We start from the raw sequence: 20597 nt of genomic DNA, 5'->3' as shown, positions 1-20597 counted from the left end.
TGCTAATTATGAACCCAAAGATGTTGGATGGAAAAATATTTTCACATTGCTGGATTGTCTGTATTACATCCTTGAAGGTCATATATGATCTGGAACCCTTATAATCCAGGGCAGATCCTTTCAAAGGGGGAGGATCTGTATGCATACTAACAGTTGCAGCCTGGAGGCTACAAAGGCAAACACATTTTTTTTCTTCATTCAACAGGCTGGGTTAGAAATGAGGCATTGTTCAAAGAATGAAGTTTTTAATTTACACATTATATACAGGTCTACATGTTTGTGGGGATTTCAGGGGATTGTATGTTTGTGAGTTTATAGGCTACAGGTTGACATTGTGTGTGTATGTGTGTGTCTGTGAGTGTAGGACACAGGTTGACATTGTGTGTGTGTCTGTGTCTGTATGTAGGCCAGAGGTTGACATTGGTTGTCTTCTTCAATCACTGTCTATCTTTTGTTTTGAGACAAGTTCTCTCATTATGAATTTTTCATTTGGTCCCTAGATTCTAAGACAGTGTTTGAAATATCCCTCAGACCGAGTCATGAGAAGGTTTGTTTCTGCCTAACTAAATGAATGTGCATAGCCACAGAAATACCTACCTAAACACAAGAGAAGCAAGAAGGCAGTGACTCACACACTGACACACAGGGACTCTACCCTTCTGCATTAATCTTGATATTGATGTTTTTCTACTTAACTTTCAAATCCTTGAGCTCATTTTATACTCAAAACTGTGTGATCTGCTTTTTTTCCCATAAGTAATGACTAACTGAGTAATGGCTTCCACATTTCCACACTCCTGGCATTAGGTATAGGGATGCCCTGGACTTTTCATCATCTGATATAATTTTTGAATATTCCCATTTTGACTAGGAAAAACAGGTATTTGAAGTATGTGTCTTTCTGGTTTCCCTTCTTGATGCTAAATGATCCATGAGGCACTAAAAGTTATCACATTTCCATCTTGTCCTCTACCTAAAGCAGAGCTTGTCAAGGAGAGAAAAATGGACAGAAACATGCGCTTTTTCTAACTCCTCTCTTGGTGTCTTTACCTCCCCTGCCACTGTCTTCAGTGTGTTATTTGCCCTGGAAAGATAAAATTTTGTCATTAAGATATCCAGACTATTCTATTGACAGCTTTTTTCCTGGCTTTACTCCATATTCTGATTTCATTTCTGTTGCTGTGACAAAATACTTTGACTACAAAGCAACATAGAAGAGAAAAAAAATATTTCATCTCATAAATCCAGATCACATGCCTCATTGTGGGGAAGGCAAGATAGGAACTTCAAATAGTTAAACACGCAGTCAAGAGGACAAAGAAAGGTGTATGTGCATGCTCACTTGCTTGTGCTAAACTTGTTTTTGCCCCTCTTAGACAGTTCAGGATTTCCTGTGTATGGAATAGTGTTACCCATAGTGGGCTGGGTTTTACCACATCAATTATCTTAAGATAAAATTCTTTCTGTCTCTGTCTCTTTCTCTGCTCTCTCTCTCTCTCTCTCTCACACACACACACACACACACATCCAAAGACTAACTCAAGTGATCAAGTCTGTTTTCTTCAGAGTAGTCCCATATTTTCAGAGTTCAAGGATGGCTTTTGGTGCCAAATATATCTGTGATGGCATCCATTTCTCATTGCCTCCTTGCTAGACTGGAAAGAGTTTTTTCATCTGCTCTTCTCTTTCTGCCTCAATAAACTAATGTGATGTAGTTGTTGGCTTGCCATAGCATACACAAGAATAAGCTGTGACTGAGGTGTATTAGGAAACTTAGCATGTCTAAAGAAAGAATGGCACATCACAACCATAATACATGAAAGCATTTTCAAAATATATGTCTGATAATAAGAGACAAATAAATGATGCCCTTTTCTGAGTCCTTTAGTAAGCATAAACATTATCTAAAACATGAGCTGCAAACAGGACTTCAAACCCTTAGCCATTGTCATACCCTGCAATGCCATGTGCTGGCAAATATATCAAGGTTTTCCCACAGGATCAGAAGTGCTCAAACAGATTTTTCTTCTGAAAGCTCAGGAATTTCCTATGAACAAGATCATTACCAGTGAGGTGGAACATGAAAATGGATGCCTAACAACTATTCAGTTCTCTAGTAAGGCCAAAAGGTACTACCCTTTATCTTCATATTCTAAACAAGGCAAGTGTCACAAAGGACTTTCCTTCCTTAGGCTCAGGAAGTTAGATTAGCCCTTTCCTTGGCTGGCTGCTCACCCACTCTATGGCCATGACCATCAGGGTCTTGACTATCACTTTGCATTTCCAAAGAGACAAGGCCAGCTCAGGGCTGCTGACATGGGTCCATTCCTCTATTCTGAGGAAGCACATTCACAACCTCCCTCTGACCTTTTGTTGGAAGCAGATGGACTCAGGCTTCCTTTATATTCTGACAACAAACACATCCATCAATAGCATCTCAGGGAAAAGTATTTTCATAATGCCTCATTCTGGGAAAAAATGATCAGTCCTGAAAATTCGGAAAACACCATAAGCAAAATGAAAACAAACAAACAAATTATCCATTGTCTTCTAAAAATGAGAATAAGGCATGCAATCTCACTTGAGGTGGATGGAAGAAATTGGTTCCTAAGGTAGGAAAGATGTTTATACTACAATTTAATCTGATTCACCCTCATTAAAATTACCTCTACTTTTCAACCATGCTTATACAGAAACCTATTTTTTTGAAGTCAAATATTTTAATATAGAATATTATATAAAAAAGAACAGGGTGCTTCTCTTGATGGGCCTGAGTTAGCTAAGATACATACATATATATATACACACGTATATGATGTATGAATGTATTTTTAACTTGGCAGTTTAATCACATTTGAACAGAGTTTTGCTCTGTAGCACAGGCTGTCCCAGAGCTCACTATATAGCCCAGGCTGACCTTTAAGTCCTGGCAATCTTCTTGCCTCAGTTTCCTTATTGGTCAGGTGGCAGTCACATACCACCACATTTGCACTGAATAGCCCATATTTTACCTGCCACAAAACCAATTGTTTTTCATTTACATCCCTTTTCTTAGTATTTAGTCATGAACACAATGGTTTTTTACAGCAAGATAAGAATCTGGATGTGTTCAATGGAGTCTCACACACATAAACACACACACACACACACACACACACACACTAAAGCTCATTTAAAATCCATTTCAAAGTGAAATGGCCATTTTAAGATTTAGTTAGTGAGTTATTTTAATGTGTGTTTCCCTGTTAGAGTTTATACACATCACATGCATGTAGGTGCCCACATCAGAACAGGAGCCGGAGCAGTAAACACTTGTAGTGGCCAACCCTTCTCTTCAGCCTCTAAAAAAGAAGTGGTCTCTGTCCAGCTTAGTGTTGCTATATTCAGTGAGACTGTTTTTCTGTGCTGTGATATTTACATTACCCAGCCCCTGATCTCCTACTTCACATTCCTTGCTAGGTGCCACACACTTTACAAATACCTAAGGGATCTGTGGATCAAGAGCCATGCTGTTCTGCCAATGTATATATGCTCTGAGGGGTACACAGTGCTGAGCTCACATGAGCAACTTAGCTCATGTCTGTTTCCCGAGCAGACTAGAGTGTTGCCTGCATATCAGGGTGTGTTTTCTACTGGTGCTGTGCAGTGAGCTAAGACTGCCTGGGCTAGGCAATCTCTTAACAGATAAGGCTCTCTGGAGGGTGGGAGTGGCACCTCTTGCTGGGCAGGAAATGAATTCTCTTGTTTTGAAGCAACAGACCAGCTGGTGATTTGCTGGCAGTTATGATACATGAGAAAGCCCTTGACACAGAAAAGGCCACCCACCAGCAGTGACCTAAAGGAACCATGATAATAACCTAAAATAGTCTCATCAGCTACTTCAGCCTCACAAGGCATCACAAATATGCCCTAGAGGAAATTCTGAGATTTTTCTTTCAAATGCAGATGCTGAGAATGGCCGTTTTGCTACCTATACTCTTAGCAGTACCTGAGGTGACACAGAATTATCTCAGATGCAGTAAACAAATGTTCACTTTTGCTTTAATTTCTTCTATTTTAAAACCAATTGCATAGTTTTTAGGTCTTATTAAGAGACCCACCTAAGCCAAAAAATGAACATGCTTTATCCCCATATTGCTGCTGTCCTTTTCCCAAAGCTCCCTGTTTGCCTGCTAGACTACATCTAACCACTTCCAAAAGGTGCTGTTATAAATTAAAAATAGAAGCAGCAGGGGGGAAAACCGATATTCTCTTTGAGAGGTTTATTAGGAGGGACATGGAGGATGTGAGTAGCAGGACATGGTGGGGGAAGAGAGGAGGTAAGGGAAATAGAAAGGGGGGCACCCCAGAGAGAGAGGGAAAGTAAGAGAGAAAAAGTAAGTGAGTAAGAGAGAGAGGGGTCAAGAGAGAGACCTCCTGTTGGGGTGGGCCATTTAAGTTGGAAGGTAACCACACCTTCCAGGTTTGGCCACAACACGATGACATCATAGGTCTCTGGATAACTAACACAGGCTGTGTTCCAAAATACTAACAGGTGCCACTCCCTGAGATCATCACACTGGAATCCAAACTTCAACACAGAAATCTCTGGGGATACATTTCCTAGCAGTGAGTTCTCACACTAGTGAGCCATAAGCTGGTCAAGGAGAAAGCAGCCTCCGCAGAGGAAAAATGTCTCACCTACAGCAGACTGGTTACTTTCTGGTCTTTGGGGAAACCCTTAGGGGACAGACATTTCCAACTGGCCTTCATTCTTAGCAGAGCCTCAAGCAAACATCAGGCTTTCGGTTGGAGGGGCACCGATTTCAAAGACAGACACTCACGGATACTCCTCTTTTGAAGTAAGACTTGACAGTCCCTCCCTCTATCCTGGCTAAACATTATTTTACTTTCCTCAGAAAACACAAAGAGAAGCCAACCTGGAAAGTAATACTAAGCACTCAGAAAGTATTAAATGATTCCATTGGCTGAATCAGTGATTTGTAAAAACCCACTGACTAGGAAAATAGTATACTCAATCGTACAGAGAAGCCATGACAAACTAGAGATAGAGTCATGGAGAATCCTTCCCTGTGATGCTCATGGCTGTGTGACTTTGTTATCTGACACCTCTGTGTCTCACTTTCCTTTCAGGTAAATTGATAACAATACCCACACATGTGTAGGTTGTGTGTGTATATGTGTGCTTGTGTGTGTGTGTGTGCAGGCATGTGGATTTGTTGTCAGACCATGTCTTCCTCCTTGTGCTGCTGTGTATACCACTCTCTTAGGTACCTTAAAGCACAGCTGGGCCCTGGCTTCTGAACATTCTCCTTTTTTGCCTTTCATCTCAGCACAGGAGAGCTGGGCTCACAAGTGAATGTTCATTGGTCTTGACTTACCACGGGTTCTGAGAATCCAAACCCAAGTCCTCATGATTGCACAGGGCTGGCTTTACCCCAGCCTTGCTTCTAGAAGAGCCAGGCTTTTTTCACTTAGCAAGCTGCAGTCCAGGTCAAGCAGTTGGTCATAATTCTCCACAGTGGGGAATTGTGTGACTGCTCACAGTTTAGTCACTAAGCCAGAGACATTCAGGGTTGTTTCCAGTCTAGGACAAATAAGAACAAAGATGCTGTGGACATTTAGGTGTGGGTCATTTTTAATTTTTTCTTTCACTTTGATAAATAACTAGAAATATGAAAGCTAGGTTATACATTAAACTTAAAACAAAACAAAAAACAAACAAAAATAACAAAAACAACAACAAAACACTTCCAAGCCACTTTCTGAAGTATCCAACCAGTTTTTTAAACTTTATGTATTTATTATAATTATTATTGGTGTTATTCTGTGCTGTGTCAAGTGTGGGGAGGTCAGAGGGCAATTTTGGGAGAGTTGGCTTTCTCCTTCCAGTATGTGGGTCACAGTGACTGGACTCAGATTATTTGGTTTGACAGGCACCCTTAACCTCTGAGCCACCTCTCCAATGTATTTTTACTTATCAGTGTATAAGGACCCTGTTTGCTGGAGATCCATGATTAAAATTGATGTAACTATATTTTTTTATTTCTCTAGCCATTCTAAATATTGAATTAAGCCTTTTATTGTATTATTTATACCTTTAATGTGCTTATTTCTTTTTTATAACATCCTCATTTATTCAAACAGTTTTCCATAAGTAAATTAAAATGTTTCAACTCAGTGAACACACTTGCCAAGGCTCATTACAAACTGACCTCTAAAACTCAGCAAGCCCTAAATATTGTTGCCACTCATGGAAAGTCAAATGGAGAGTTGACTAACCTGAGTGGACATTACCTAATTGTAACTACTTATCTTTTTTTTTTATAACTACAGATAACTAATGGTATTTTTAGACCAACTTTCAGCATTTCATAGATTGTAGATAATTCTCACAAAAGCTCACTTGTGTGGGTCACCAGTTTTTCCTGTCTGGACGCACAGATTAAATAGGCATTTGCTTCATTCCTGTAACAGATCCGCTCATCTGCCTTTCTGGACAGAGAAAATCTTAGAAAGTTGCCAGGTCACCAAATAATTGAGATTCAAAATCATTCTTGGTGACTAGTGCATTCACAAATGTTATTGCCTACACAGACCCATGCTGGAATGGAGTAAAATGTCTGGTGTGACAAAAACAGAATATAGAAAGTCTGTCTCAGGCATCAGGTTCTTGAAACTTTTTTTTTTAACTTTGCTTTACATCCTGATCTCAGCTTCCCCTCCCTCCCTCCTTATAGTCCCTCCCTCTCATCTCATCCCCCCCCCCCCAGCCAGAAAAGGATATCCTCCCATGGATACCAACCTGCCTTGGCATATCAAGTTGCAATAGGAATTGGCACATGTCCTCTTGTGGCTACACAAGGCATCCCAGTTAGAGGAAAGGGATCCCAAAATGGGCAACAGAGTCAGAGACAGCCACTGCTCTTGCTGTGATGAGACCCACATGAAGACTGAGCTACACAACTGTTCCATATGTGCAGAGAGCTTAGGTCTGTCTCATGTGTGTTCTCTGTATGCCAGTTCAGTCTCTGTGAGCTCCCATGGGCCAGCTTAGTTGATTCTTTAGGTTTTCTTGTGGTGTTCCTGACCTCTCTGGCTTCTTCAGTCCTTCCTCCTGATCTTCTCCAGGATTCCCCAAGCTCTGCCTAATGTTTGGCTGTGTGTCTGCATCTGTTTCCATCAGTGGAAACAGCTGGATGAAGCCTCTCAGATGACAGTTATGCTAGGCACCTGTCTGCAAGTACAGCAGAGTATCATTAACAGTGTCAGGCGTGGGCTCTCTTTTATGGCATGGGTCTCAACCTGAGTTGTTCGCTCAATTTCTGCTCAGACTCGACACTTGCAACTCTCATAAGCAGGACAAGCTGTGTGTCTAAGGTTTCACGCTTGGGTTGGTGTCCCTGTCCCCTTGGAAATCTGTTCTGATTACAGGAGATGTCCATTTCCCCCATTGCTAAGAGTCTTAGCTAGGGTCACCCTCATAGATTCCTGGGGGTTTCTAGCTTGTCCCAGAGATGGCCACACCCACAGATTTCAGTTCTCTCTCACAACTCTCTCTCCCTCTGTCCTTCCCTGAGTTGATCCCTCTTGCTCCTCTGTGCTCTCCAAACTAGGTACCTCCATCTGTCCACCCCTAATGGCCTATTTTATTTCCCCTACTCTGTGAGTTTCAAGTATACCCTCTTGGGCTCTCCTTGTTACTTATATTCTTGGAGTCCTTGTAACGTGGTTATTGTATACTTTATGGCTAACATACTCTTATAAGTGAGTATATACCAAGTTTATCTTTTTGGGTCTGGGATACCTCACTCAAGATGATCTTTTCTAGTTCTTTCCATTTGCCTGGAAATTGCATGATATCATTGTTTTTAATCTACTCTTATGTAAATGTACCATGTTTTCTTTATCTATTCTTCCACTTAGGGGGTTCTAGGTTGTTTTCAGTCTCTGGCTATTACAAATAAAGCTTCTATGAACATAGTTGAGCAAGTGTCCTTGTGGTATGTTGGAGCATCTTTTCAGTTTATGACCAGGAGTGGTATACCTGGATCTTGAGGTATAACTAATTCCAATTTCTGAGAAAAAGCCAAACTACTTTCCAAAGTGGTCGTACAAGTGTGCACAGTGAGAGTCAAAAATAGAGCACAAATTTTAGGGTGCAGTTTACTGATGTTGCCTGTGCTTTCAGAGGAGTTGGCGAGCAAGGTCTTGGTGAGGGGCCCCATCTAGTGGTCCTGTAATTATAAGGTCTCTGGAAAAGCAGGTAGAGTTTGGGGTTTTGAAATTGCAGTGCAGGATGTGGGCTACAGCTGTTAGATGTGCTTTCAGTTGAGGTCCAGGCTTTTGTTTCTCTTTGCACACTTTTGCAGTCAGTTTTTCTTTTACCATTAAACTTGGAGAGTTCTTTAAGGATATTAGACACAGGCTGTTTATGGAAATTGTGACTCATAAATAGTTGCTCACACTTCTCACCTTTGCACTGTCTTAACAGCATCTTTGCAAGGAAATCCTCCTCCATCATGTTGAGGCCAGGGAAGGGGATTCTCTTCTACAGATAGTGTTCCTTGTATTATGTCTAGAAATTTTTGACTGACATAGGATCTCACAGGATTTCTTCTAGAAGGTTCACAGTTTTAGGTTTATGTTTAGGTTACAACAGCCCTTTTATCTGAAGAAAGGGATGGATCAAAGCTCAGTTCCAACTATTTCCAATAATTCCAGCAACATTTGGGAGAGGTGTTATTGTTGTTGTTTTTTGTTTTGTTTTGTTTTGTTTTTCTGAATGTTCATTCATGTATGCATGCATGCAAGTGTTCTTGTGTGACAAGATATCATGTAACCCAGGCTGGCTTCAAACTCAATATGTAGCTGAGAATGACCTTAGCCTCCTGATCCTCCTAACTCCACCTTTGGTGCATGGGCTGTCACACTCAGATCCAGGAACCTTTTCCTCAGAAGGCTTTCTAGAAAACAGTTAACCATATGTGTGTGTTTCTCTTCTGGAATCAGTTCTGAATATTTGGCCCTTCAGTAGTACGAAGATTTATCTTGCTGAGGGGAGAAATTACTCTCAGTCATTACCGTGCTTCATGGAAACTGAATAGAGTATGTCTTTCAGCTCAGACTCTCAGTCATTTTGATTACTCCAGTAACTTCATTTGCATAATGTGTCTGTTCATAAATTTCTACTGTGGTGTTCTGCTAGGATTTAATTGTTGTTATCTTGCCTCTCTACCTCATTTAATCCCATTGTGGTCAGAAAGCAATCTTGATAAGATTTCAGTCTCTCTGATTTTGGGAGACATGTATTAGAACCCAGAAATATCACTTATCTTGGAAAATGGACTGTCTGCTCTTAAAAAAGGAGGGGGGGTGAGCGGGGTGGTGATCTGCAGTTCTTAGGCAATGCTCTGTAAGTGTTAATTAGGTTAAGTTGATTAAAAGGGCTGTTCAAGGTTTCTCTAGCCTTAAAGATTTGATGACTAATTTATTCCATCTGTTATTGAGAGAAAGGTATAGACCTCTGTGACTCTGTGGGTTTATCAGCTTCTCCTTGGGGTTTTATGACATTTTAGTGTATAGACTATGACTATTATCAGTTTCATTAAAATTATGATGTATATTCTTTCCTGAGTTGCCATTATAACATTGTGAAATAAACTTTCTTATTCTTTTAAAAATGTCCCTTTCTGAAATCTCCTTGTTTACTTAACTCCATCCCCCCTTGTGATTGGTGGTGTCTTAGTTACTTTTCTATTGCTGTAAAATGATGTCGTGACATTCCAAGACATGTCATCTTTTTACAGCAATAGAGACAAAATGAAATGTTTACTTAAGGCTTTCTTACAGTTTCAGAGTATGTGTTCATGACCCTCATACCAGAAAGCATCATGGCCAGCAGGCATGGTGTTAGAGAAATAGCTGAGAACTCTATAAGTTGAAAGCAGAGAGAGAGGGAGAGACTGGGCTTAGCATAAACTTTCGAAGCCTCAAGCCCATTCCCAGTGACATACCACCCACAAAAAGGCCACACCTCATAGTCTCTTCCAAAACAGTCCTACCACTGGGTACAAGCCTTCAAATATATGAATTTATGGGGCCATTCTCATTCACAGGTGATGCTCTATATCCTTTTATCTCCTTTATCTTCAACATTTTTGAGTCTCTGTATTTAAAGTACGAGAGTACATACTTGTAATTGCAGAACTTTGGAAACTGATGCAAAACGATTGTCTGTGAAATCTGAGGGTGTCCTAGGATACATTGTGGGTTTCAGACTAGCCAGGGCAACACAGTGAGACCCCGCCTCAAAAAGAACGAAAGAAAGAAAGGAAATAAAGCAAGTCTTCCATAGACAGAATATAGTTAGTTCTTAATATATTTTGCATGTGTGTGTGTGTGGTTTTTGCCTGAATGAACTATTTATAGGGAGGCCTGAGGCAGATGTTGCAAGCCTTCCTCAATTGCTTTCCACCATTGAGGTAGAGCCTAACAGTTGAATTCAGAGTTCACCAATGCAGCTAGTCTAGCTAGCCAGCTGGTGTGAGATCCTCTTTCTCAGCCTGGCCCTTATATGAGATTGAAGAATCTGAACTTCAGTTTTCACACTGTGAGACAAGCATTCTTCCACTGAGCCATCTAAGTTCTTAACTTTTCATCTAGTGTGAAAACCCACACCTTTTATTTAAGGTATTTGACCATTTATGCCTAATATATCAGGTTTATATTCACTGCCTGATTTGCCTTCCATTATGTGAAACTGCTCTGTTGCTTCCTCTGCATCTTTGCCTCCCTCTTAATTATATTATATAATCTATTTATATTCTTTGTTGATGTATTTGCTGTACTGTTTATTTAGGGGATTAAGCATTTGCTTCTGTGTACATAAAAACACCCCTTGTTTTCTGCAGTCTGCCTTCAAGTCATATTACACCACCCAATGCATAGACATCTACAACATCACAAATCCTTTTCTGCATCCCAGGCCTGATGCTCTAGTTCTCTGTCCTTCCCTGAAGTGTGACAATACAGCATTAGCTATTTGTCCTTAACCAGCCATTGGTTATTTTGTTGTTGTTGTTGTTTTGTTTTGTTGCTCATAATGATAATGTCCAGCATTTTCCATTCCTTTGTGTGACTCAAGATCTGTATCTGCTGTCATATTGCTTCTTCCTAGCCAATTAATTACATTTATCTTTCAACTTTTGTATAACTGAAAAAAAATTCTTTGTTATGCCTTTGTTCTTTAGAGATATCATTTAGGTCGTATTTTTGATTGCAATAGTGTTTCTGTTCTAGTATTTTGAAAATAAATGCTCCACTGTTTTCTAGGTGTACTTGAGTACAAGCAGAGAGTTGTTGTCATGGTAACTCAGTTCTCACTACACATTGAATTTTCCAGCTTGTAAGATGATCTTGTCATTGATTTTAAGTTTTGTGGTCATGTGCAATCTTCACCACATTGCCTTCTTTCTTTGCAAGCTAGGCAAGGGGCATGTAGCATCTCCATCATGTTTGTGAAATGCTGACTTTTAATTTTCAGTATCTTTTCTCCTTTCCACTTGACATTGTCACACAGCTCACCCATACTCTCTTGGTGTATCCAGAATTTTCTCTTTGTTTTATTTTGTCTTTACTGCCTGTTGTTAGACTGAACATTTTGCTGTCAGTGTTTGGGCAACTGTTAAATGGATACCTTTTGTTATGACTCTAATGTGTTTTTATCTGTAAATGTTTGGCTTTTCTAAACACTGTTGTCTTTGTTCCCCTCTTTAATATATGGAATAGGATTGTCACTTTCTCAGTCTCTTTCTGAAATGTGTGTCCTCTCTGTTGGTTTTAATTAACTATTATTTTCTCTTTATTGCTTCTGCCTAGATAGCTTTCACTGAGTTCAAATATTGTAAATGCTACTTTGGTTTGCTGTTTGATAAAACTTGTATCTTTTGTGTTTCTTAGGGGTGTGTGTGTGTGTGTGTGTGTGTGTGTGTGTGTGTGTTTGGTCTGCAACAGTGAGCATGTGAGGAGACTCAGAGAACAATTTGCAGGAATCAGTTCTCTCCCTCCACCACACTGGTTTCTGGAATCAAACTCCTTAGGCTTGGTGGCAAGCACCTCACCAGGCTCTGTACTATTAGTTCTTAAGTTCTCTTTGTAAGCTTTGCCTCTGATGAATCTTTGCATCCTTAACACTGTCTTAGCTATTTTGACGGGTCTTGGGTTTATTCCAGACTAGGAGAGACTTTATGCACTTTAGAAAAGGCCCATAAAAATTGCACACACACATGCACACACATCCCAAGAGCTTTCCTGGTTCCTGCTTAAGAAATGTCTGTTCATTTTTCTCTCCCCAACTTTTTGTTAACAAAGACTTCCATTTATAATTTTACCAGCCCTGTCCATTGAGGCAAAGGGAAACCAATCTGTCCTCTCAAAATTAGGCTATTTGAAATAAATTCTGAACGTCTCCAGTAGGGCATGCTGTGGAGACCAGGCCTTTTACAAGGTGTCCTCAGCTGAGTTGTAAAAATCTTAGCCCTCATCAGGCTGATGACCAACCCTCTGCTCCCCACAGAGACAGGTCTGTGCCCCCAACATATTAATTTTTATTTCCTTATTTAATTTATTTTTTCCTGACTGTCATTAACTGTTTACCATGCCAATCCCAAAGAAAGAAAATATCCAGATATCCAGCCAGAGTTGCAGTAGTTTACACTTACTGTCACCTATCTTTCTGCCCCAAGATCACCCTACCAAGGGAACAGCAAGGAGGTGAATCTCAGAGCCAGACATGGGCTGTACTGAGAGGAGAAAGGGACATGGCCATAAAAGCTCAAGCTGGCATTCAAATCTGAAAGGTCCTAATTGCCAGGCCCAGGCTTTTTCCACCAGACTTCTCTCCTGCATCTTTAGTTGCTGAACAGCTCAGACCAGATCTTTTTCTTCCATCTTTCTCTCTCTCTCTTTCCTCCTTTTTTCTTTCTTGCTATCATCCTTCCTTCCTTCCTTCCTTCCTTCCTTCCTTCCTTCTCCTTTTCCTCTCTTTTTTCTTTATCTTTCTTTTCTTCCTTCCTTCCTTTCATTTAACTTTTCTTTAAGGGATGAAGGCAATATTAATGATACCAAAATGACTTCCACTTAGGATTTTTTCATACCAACATCACATTTTCAAAAATGACTGTCAGTGTAGCTTGAGTAGGATGGCTTTTTCTCTCCCACTTTCCGAATGTTTTTGTCACCGGTGTTATGATCCTGTCCCTGACTGGTTGTTTAATGAGAGTCCATCACAATAACACAACACAACAGAGCCTAGAGCATCTGCATGGCTTTGTAGAGTGGCTTTGCCACTACTGCTGAAAACTGGATTCAAAATACCTTTAATCCTAGCACTCAGGAGGTAGAGGAACCTATGTGAGCCCAAGGCCACATGGGTCTACATGCAGAGTTCCAGAGTAGCCAGAGCAACACAGTAAAACACTCTTGAAAAAAAATTGAAATGTCTCAGCCACTTATATTTTGAATAGAAGGATGCAGAGAGTAAACACCTGCAAATGTGTTGTCCAATGGGACAACTCAAGTGTCACTTCTACAATATCTGCAAATTGCCTACCAACCATCTGTTGAAAGACCAACATACTGAGAACCACCAGTGTCTGTCAGAGAATATCCTTTCTCTGTGCTTATAACTTACCTTACCTAAGAACTGTTTTTGTGGTCTGAATATTTATATCCTGTACTTCTGTGCCTGTCAGGTGCTCTTTTACTATAACCTGCTGCAGCCTAAGTTTATAAAAAAGAGTATTAACTGACAGTTCTGGAGTTGAGGCATAGCTGGGGTAGAGCCCAACTCTGGTGAGGTACCTCATGACTGTATTGCAAGATGGCAGGAACTCATGTGGGAAAAAGAGATCACACAGAGAGATAGGAAGTCAGGGGTTGATGTCAGCCTTTTATAGCAACTCTCTTGGAAAAGTAATGAAGGGTCCCATCTAGACATGCCTAGCATTCCCTTCTGAGGACAGACAGTATGAACTCACCCAAATTGACATTAAATCCATGTTAACATAACACATGTACACACACACACACACACACACACACAGACCAAACAACACATAAGAGGAGAGGAAACTCTCTCACCATCACAGCAGACATACCTTAAACTTCCACCACTAACAATTCTTTTACATTCTGTTGGGCTGGAGCATGGTAGTTACTGGCTACCTTGGTGTGTGTCCCTCTGACTCAGCATGCATGTGATGTTTGGTAGACAGTCTGGTAACTAGAAAAGCCTCTGGTAATTGTTGGTCATAACTACACTGAAAAGAAAAGTGGTTGCTTGTTTTCAACCAGCTCTAGGAGAAATATGGCTCCCTTTGCTCACCTTAATAAGTACATATTTGAGGGAGGCTGGAAATATGGCTCAGCAGTTAAGAGCACTGGCTGTTCTTCTGGATGACCAGGGATTCCGAGCATCCATGTTGAGCCTCACAACTACCTGTGACTCCAGTTCCCAGGGATCTAACCCTCACATAGACCTCTCCTGTAGGCAAACAAGCGATAAAAATAAAATCATTAAAAAAAATAAGAACATCATGGAATGGCAAAAGTGACCCTCATGTGCCATATTAGCCCCACCCCTGCTACTCCTAAGTCCAATTCTCAATCCCTCAGCAGTCCCCCCACCTCTGCAAGGGCTCCAGCAAAAAGCTACTTCTACAGCCATTAAATTTATGGCCTTGAACTTACTTGTGGAGTAAGTTCCAGGTTGGCCTCTAACTTGTGATCAGACAGACAGGATCTTCATTGCTTTTTCCCTGGGACCTAACCACTAAGTGGCACACTGTCGGTGTCAACTGCATCTTGCAGCATGCATTTGATCAGGCTAGAATGGATGGATTTTTCTTGTCTGTTCAATTATTCCAGAGTTCCCAGGAGGAGCAGCATCACCATGCAGTGGCAGGGGAATTTGCAATTACAGCATGGAAGGAACCAAAAGATGCTCTTGCCAAGTAAGTTCAGAGAACTGCTCCTGAAATGCCACTTCCCCTTTTCCTACCTGTTGATCTTCTTTCACGACAGCCCACGATAGAAGTCTCTAACAGTAACAGTGTAAATAAAATGAGTTCACCATGTACAACAATAGGAACATTCACCCTTATATATACACCACTAAAACTTGAAGAAAGACCTATGGAATAAGCCTCTTTGAAGTTATACAATGAGGTCATTTATGTAAATCTAAATTATGAATCCATTTGAGGTTTAAAGTTGTCACTTCTTGCTACTGGTAGCACTTACCCCTGCTACTAGACTAGCCTGGGGGCTTTGCTTCTAATCCTGAGCCAACCAGGGACATGTGGCCATTGAAGAATTTCTTTAGCTAACCAAAAGTGACTCTTGTGAATTTCAAACTGTGGAGGAATTGAACACAGATACTTCTAAAGGGGATTGAGTTCAGCTGCCTTCTGAACAGAACTGAAAGTGGTTTTATTTTGTCCTTGGGTGAAAGTGTGATAACTGACAGCACTTACTATCTGTTTATACTATTGGGCTGATGGATTTCTTCCATAGGGTCTAGACATTAGAGAAAAAAAATTGCTTGTTGGTTTTGTGGGACACCCTAACAGTTGGAGAGGAGGTGTCTCTGACTTTGTTGCCTTCTCTTTGGACCATTTTTTTTCAACACAGTCTCATTCAGCCTTGCTATGAGGACTTGTGCCTAGTCTTATTGCATCTTGTTATGCCATGTTTGGTTGGTATACCTGGGTGACCTGCTCTTTTATGAAGAGAAACAGAGGAACAGTGGATCTTAGAGAGAGGGAAGGTTGAGGAGTGCGGACTGGAAGAAGTGGAGCAATCAAGATGCATTGAAAACAAAACAAAACCAAAAAAAAGAGAGAAATTAAGGGAAAAAGCAACAAAATTTGTACATTATGACATGTACAGATTTCAATGGGCCTGAGGAAAAAAAGGCCCAGGGGAAAGGAAAATTTGTGAAGCACACAATGGCCAGGCCATCAGTGGGTTGCCTGGGGGCTTTCTGGATAAAATAGGAGTCACCAGGTATGACCTTGGCCCTGATGTCTCCCACCTGTGTTTTGGAGGCTGGCTTTGGGGAACAGCCTGTGAAATCTGTGCTGCTGACCATGTTTTTGGGCCAAATTGTTCATCAGGTAGGTCTGATTTCTGTTCATTTAAATCTCTGTAAATTTTTAAAATCCCCAGAGATGGCTACTCTGATTTCTTTTTCAATGCAGTTTATTCAGGAACCTTGAACAATCATCAGACCCTGGGGAAAGCCAGCCCACAGCTTAAATAGCCTCTGGGTAGCCAATCACAGCGTGCCACGTGGGCAATGCAGATAGGTCCACATATTTGGAAGCAAGCCAGATCCTCAGCCTTAGCCAAATATGGAGTTGTTTCTGACAGAGAGCACTCACCATCGGGAAGGTGGAAGGCGGATACCAGCTCCATCTTTAAGGCGCAGCATTACGCAGCTCTCTACAGTTCCCCCTTTTCGTTTTAGACACATCAGGCAAGAGTAGAGGTCTAATCTCTGATATTAGAAATAAATTGGGTCTTTGTACCGATGTTCATTTAGGCTACTCTGATTTTTAATAGTGGTTTTAGATGGCTACCCTCCATAAATATATAGAGTTGTGTTATTTTAAAATACAAAGTAGCTTGCCTTTCACTCATGTAAAAAAGAACATGAAACTGGAGATTTAGTGAGGAGACAGGTTTGAGGGGACTCAGTTTGGGAGGTTGCATGTGTACATGCACCTCATTTTCATTATCCATTGATGAATTGATGGGCATCTAGGTTGGTTCTTTTACTTTGCTATATTGAGAGTAAGCTGCAATAAACATAGATGTGCAAGTGTTTCTGTGGTATGATATGGAGTCCTTTGGGAATAAGCCATGGAGTGTTATATTGGGCTTATATGCTACATCTAGCCAGTTGTTTGTTTTGTTTTCAAAAAAAAAAAAAAAAAAAAAACGTATAAACACATACATACATTGAACCCTGTAAGTTTTTCAGCATGTTCCATAATACATTTCACCTGGAGGAGAAGAAGACTTCCTCATTCTGATGCATGGGGTTGTTGTTGAAGGCAAGACTCCATTGTATTTTTCTCTCTCATAACTCCTCTAGTGTGGATGGCATGGGAAACACAGCTGTTTGTTAACCAAATAAACAAATAAGTGTATGGATGGATGAATGAATGAGTGAAGCCCAATTAAGGAGGTACAGATAAAAGGATTAGAGCTGACCCTTGTAGGGCTCTTGCTCCAGGGCTGCTCACTGCAGCAACTGGAGAACTGTATAGAACATGGTCTCTGTGAGCTTCTTACCTGTAAAAGCAAATATATGGTCATCTCTGAGGAGTGCATCTGGAGACAGAGCATAGTAGCTTTTAGCTGTCATTAACTTTGTTCCCTAGTTCCTCCTCATCTTTAAGTGTTCATTCATTCTCTGCTCCACAAAGATCATTCCATAGCTGCACTAGCAAAGCAAATTGAAACCATGTCATAGTACTCCACAGGTTCTTAACATTTGCATTGATTTAAAGGAGAGCAACTAAAACAAAACCAAAGTGATTAGAATGCCATTTTGGCTCTCCTTCTACATGGCTCCTTCCCTACCACAATCAATTAGGATTTAAATTAGATAAAATAAATAAATACTGAGGTGGGAAAGTAGGAAGCAAGCACCCAGCACCCCAGAAAAGTAGACTGGTTGTGTGGGGATAAAAAGTTAGGATGAAGGTAATACAGGGAACCTCTGTAATACTGGGCATTGATTGCTGACAAGCACAAACATAATAGAAATTCCAGATATTTCTAAGTGAAAGAAGATATGCTTCCTGTTTGTGCCATGAGGTAAACAGGGGCCAAAAGTATGAAGATGTTTCGGGCCCTATTTAATGAAATTTTCTTCATTTATTAATTCAAATGAATAAAATGTATTATTTATCCTTATTACATTGTAAACATTTAGTTGTGTGCTTAGGTATGGGCATGCCACAAGACATATGTGGAGGTCATGGGGAAATTTGCAGAGCTCAGTTCACCCCTTTCACCATGTGGGTTGTGTTCTGAGCATTGAGCTCAGTTGGAACTTAACCTGCTGAGCCATTTTGCTGGCCCCAAGCCCTGAATTGTTAAGAAGATTAAGCCTAAAAAGAGACCCAGCAAAAGCTCTCTGTGTTCTAGATTACAGTTCAACAGAACTTCCTTTGATATTTTCAATATGTATGCTTTCCACAGTCCACATGCAGACCCTGAGCTCCTAAAATTCAGCTACAGCAACTGAGGAGCCAAATTTTAATTTTTAGTGTATGCTTCTGAATTTAAATAGAAAGAGCCCAATGTGGCCAGTGAGTCTCCTATGGGACAGAACATCTTCACACATCATAGATAAGAGAGCAACCAGTGAATTCAAATTAGCCTGAGTCCAGAACAAAGTTCAACTTCTGTGTGTCTTATGAAAAAGGACTGTTATCTTCCTCCTGGGGAACTTCTTCATCCAGGTGCCCACTTGGTGCTAGGGTTTTCTCATCCAGTGGAGTTTGGCCCCAGGAAGTGGCACTTCTGCCTGAAAGAGGGACAGTTCTCTCAGGTGTCATCTATTTTTAATGCTGACTTCTCCCTGCTGCCAAAGATGCTCCCTTGTGAGGCTGTTTGTTGGTTGGGGATGATTGACAGCTAAATCAGCTGGTCAGCCAGTGTCTTTCATCTTTGCTGCCAGCCCTGAAGCTACTCAGTACCTTGCTCTCATTGAGAGTCCAGTCCAGTGCAAAATTCACTTTCCCTATGTAACCCCCTAATCAACCCACATCCATGTGTTCCTGGCGGTGTGCCTGGCAGTGTGCAAAAAGTTTCCCACCCACAATTGTCTCAGGTCCTCAGTATATCACTTTGAACTAACATGCTTTAAAGGAGCACAGAGGTGAAAAAAGGCCTTCTGACTATTACAAGGTTAGAGGATTAACCATGTGTTTGACTTGGCCACTGCACTGCACTGCTCTGGCCCTGGTATGAATGCAGCATGGATTAGATATCAAACAGGTCACTATCTCATGTTGTTGTGGAGCTGTAAATATGAATATTAATCACACTGTGCTGTGCATACCCCACAGGAGAGAGAGAATCTCTGGGCATGTCATAGGTGACCGTGAACCATCTCTGTGACCACAATGGCCAAGGTGTGGGCTACTTTAAAAATCACACCACCCAAGTTTCACATTTCTCTATAAGTTTGCTGAGACCACTTCACGAATCACCTGAGGACTTTAGGTGGCTATCTGGAAACCCTCAGCATCTCACTTCTCCTTGCCAAGGACACAATCCTAGAAGTGGCTGATGGTCCTGAAATGTAGTGTCACAAGCTTCAGAGGCTGCCTGGACTGCCAGCTAAAGCAGCGCACAGAGCAGAAGGATGGGGCACAATGGGAGGCTGATGCCAGATTGCTGCTGGATCTCACAGCACATGACTGAGGGAGCTCTTACCAGCAAGGACAACACTTGCTTTAGCATGTGGGAACTTGAACCCACCTCCATGTCACCACAATCTGCTGGCTATGTGGAAAAAAAAAAGAACACTAGTTGCCACCTTGTTCCCAGGGTCTGACTGTTCTGCCACTCTCTGACCTACCAAAAGTGAGATATGCATAGTCAACTGTGTTTGTACTCCTCACACCAGATGCCCTACCTGCTGCTAGGCAGAAACAGGGTGAGTATTGTTTAGCTGAATTGACTGGACCCTTTTCCATTAGCTTTGATGGAAGAATCATTTCTGCTGAGATCCCGCCTTACTCCAAGAAGTTCTGTAATCAACTTGAGTTTTCTCCAGAGTTCTCCCCTTCCAAAAGCTGCAGTCAGGTGTAGAGTTTGAAGTGATTTGCTAAAACAGAAAAAAGCACACAAGACTTAAAGATGAAAGTGACAAATTCAATGCTTCATCTCCTTGACCAAGCACTTGCTACTTAGCTCCCACATTTTCTGTTGATAAATTGAGATTAATAATGTTTCCTGCCTTGTTTCACAATAAACCAAAAAGTGCACAGCAAAATGCCTGAGAGAACACAGGCAACAAGTCAAGGCAAGCACAGGTGCAGGCCTGAGTAAGGTGAGGGAGGAAATGTTCCTCAGAGTGAAATTTAAGAAGAAGAAAAAAAATTTCAACTAAGGCAAATCAGTACATCAACTTTTTAGGGCCAGCATAAGAAGGCAGCTCAAATTGCACAACTCCTTATGAAAGCTGAAGGATCAGAGTGAGGCTGTTAGCAGAGTTTACTCCCTTTTTTTTTTTTTTTTTTTTAAGGGAAAAGATATTTATTTAACTCGTGGTTCCAGGTCTCATTGCAGAGAAATTTAAACTGTTCCATCACATGACACCCACAGAGAAAGCAGAACATGATAAATTGATGCATGCATACCAGCACTGAGCTTGCAGTATTCAAACTTATACAATACAGAATCTCTTGCTGAAGGATTTGGTGCCACCCACAGTGGGAGAATTGTCTCACTTTAATTAATGTAAACAAGTCAGTAAAGAACAAACATACTCTAGGTATCTATCTAGGCAA

General features: G+C 41.0%; 1 pseudogene; it reads left to right on the top strand.

Moving 5' to 3' along the window:
• Positions 1-1911: 1911 nt before the first annotated feature.
• The window catches only part of LOC110542421 (stabilin-2-like), a 52673-nt pseudogene continuing 33987 nt past the window's right edge, over positions 1912-20597 (top strand).

Source organism: Meriones unguiculatus, assembly GCF_030254825.1.
Source record: "Meriones unguiculatus strain TT.TT164.6M chromosome Y unlocalized genomic scaffold, Bangor_MerUng_6.1 ChrY_unordered_Scaffold_35, whole genome shotgun sequence".
In the NCBI taxonomy this organism is placed as follows: Eukaryota; Metazoa; Chordata; class Mammalia; order Rodentia; family Muridae; genus Meriones; species Meriones unguiculatus.
Note: the sequence above shows the minus strand (reverse complement) of the source record. Positions and strands in the feature narration are given on the sequence as shown.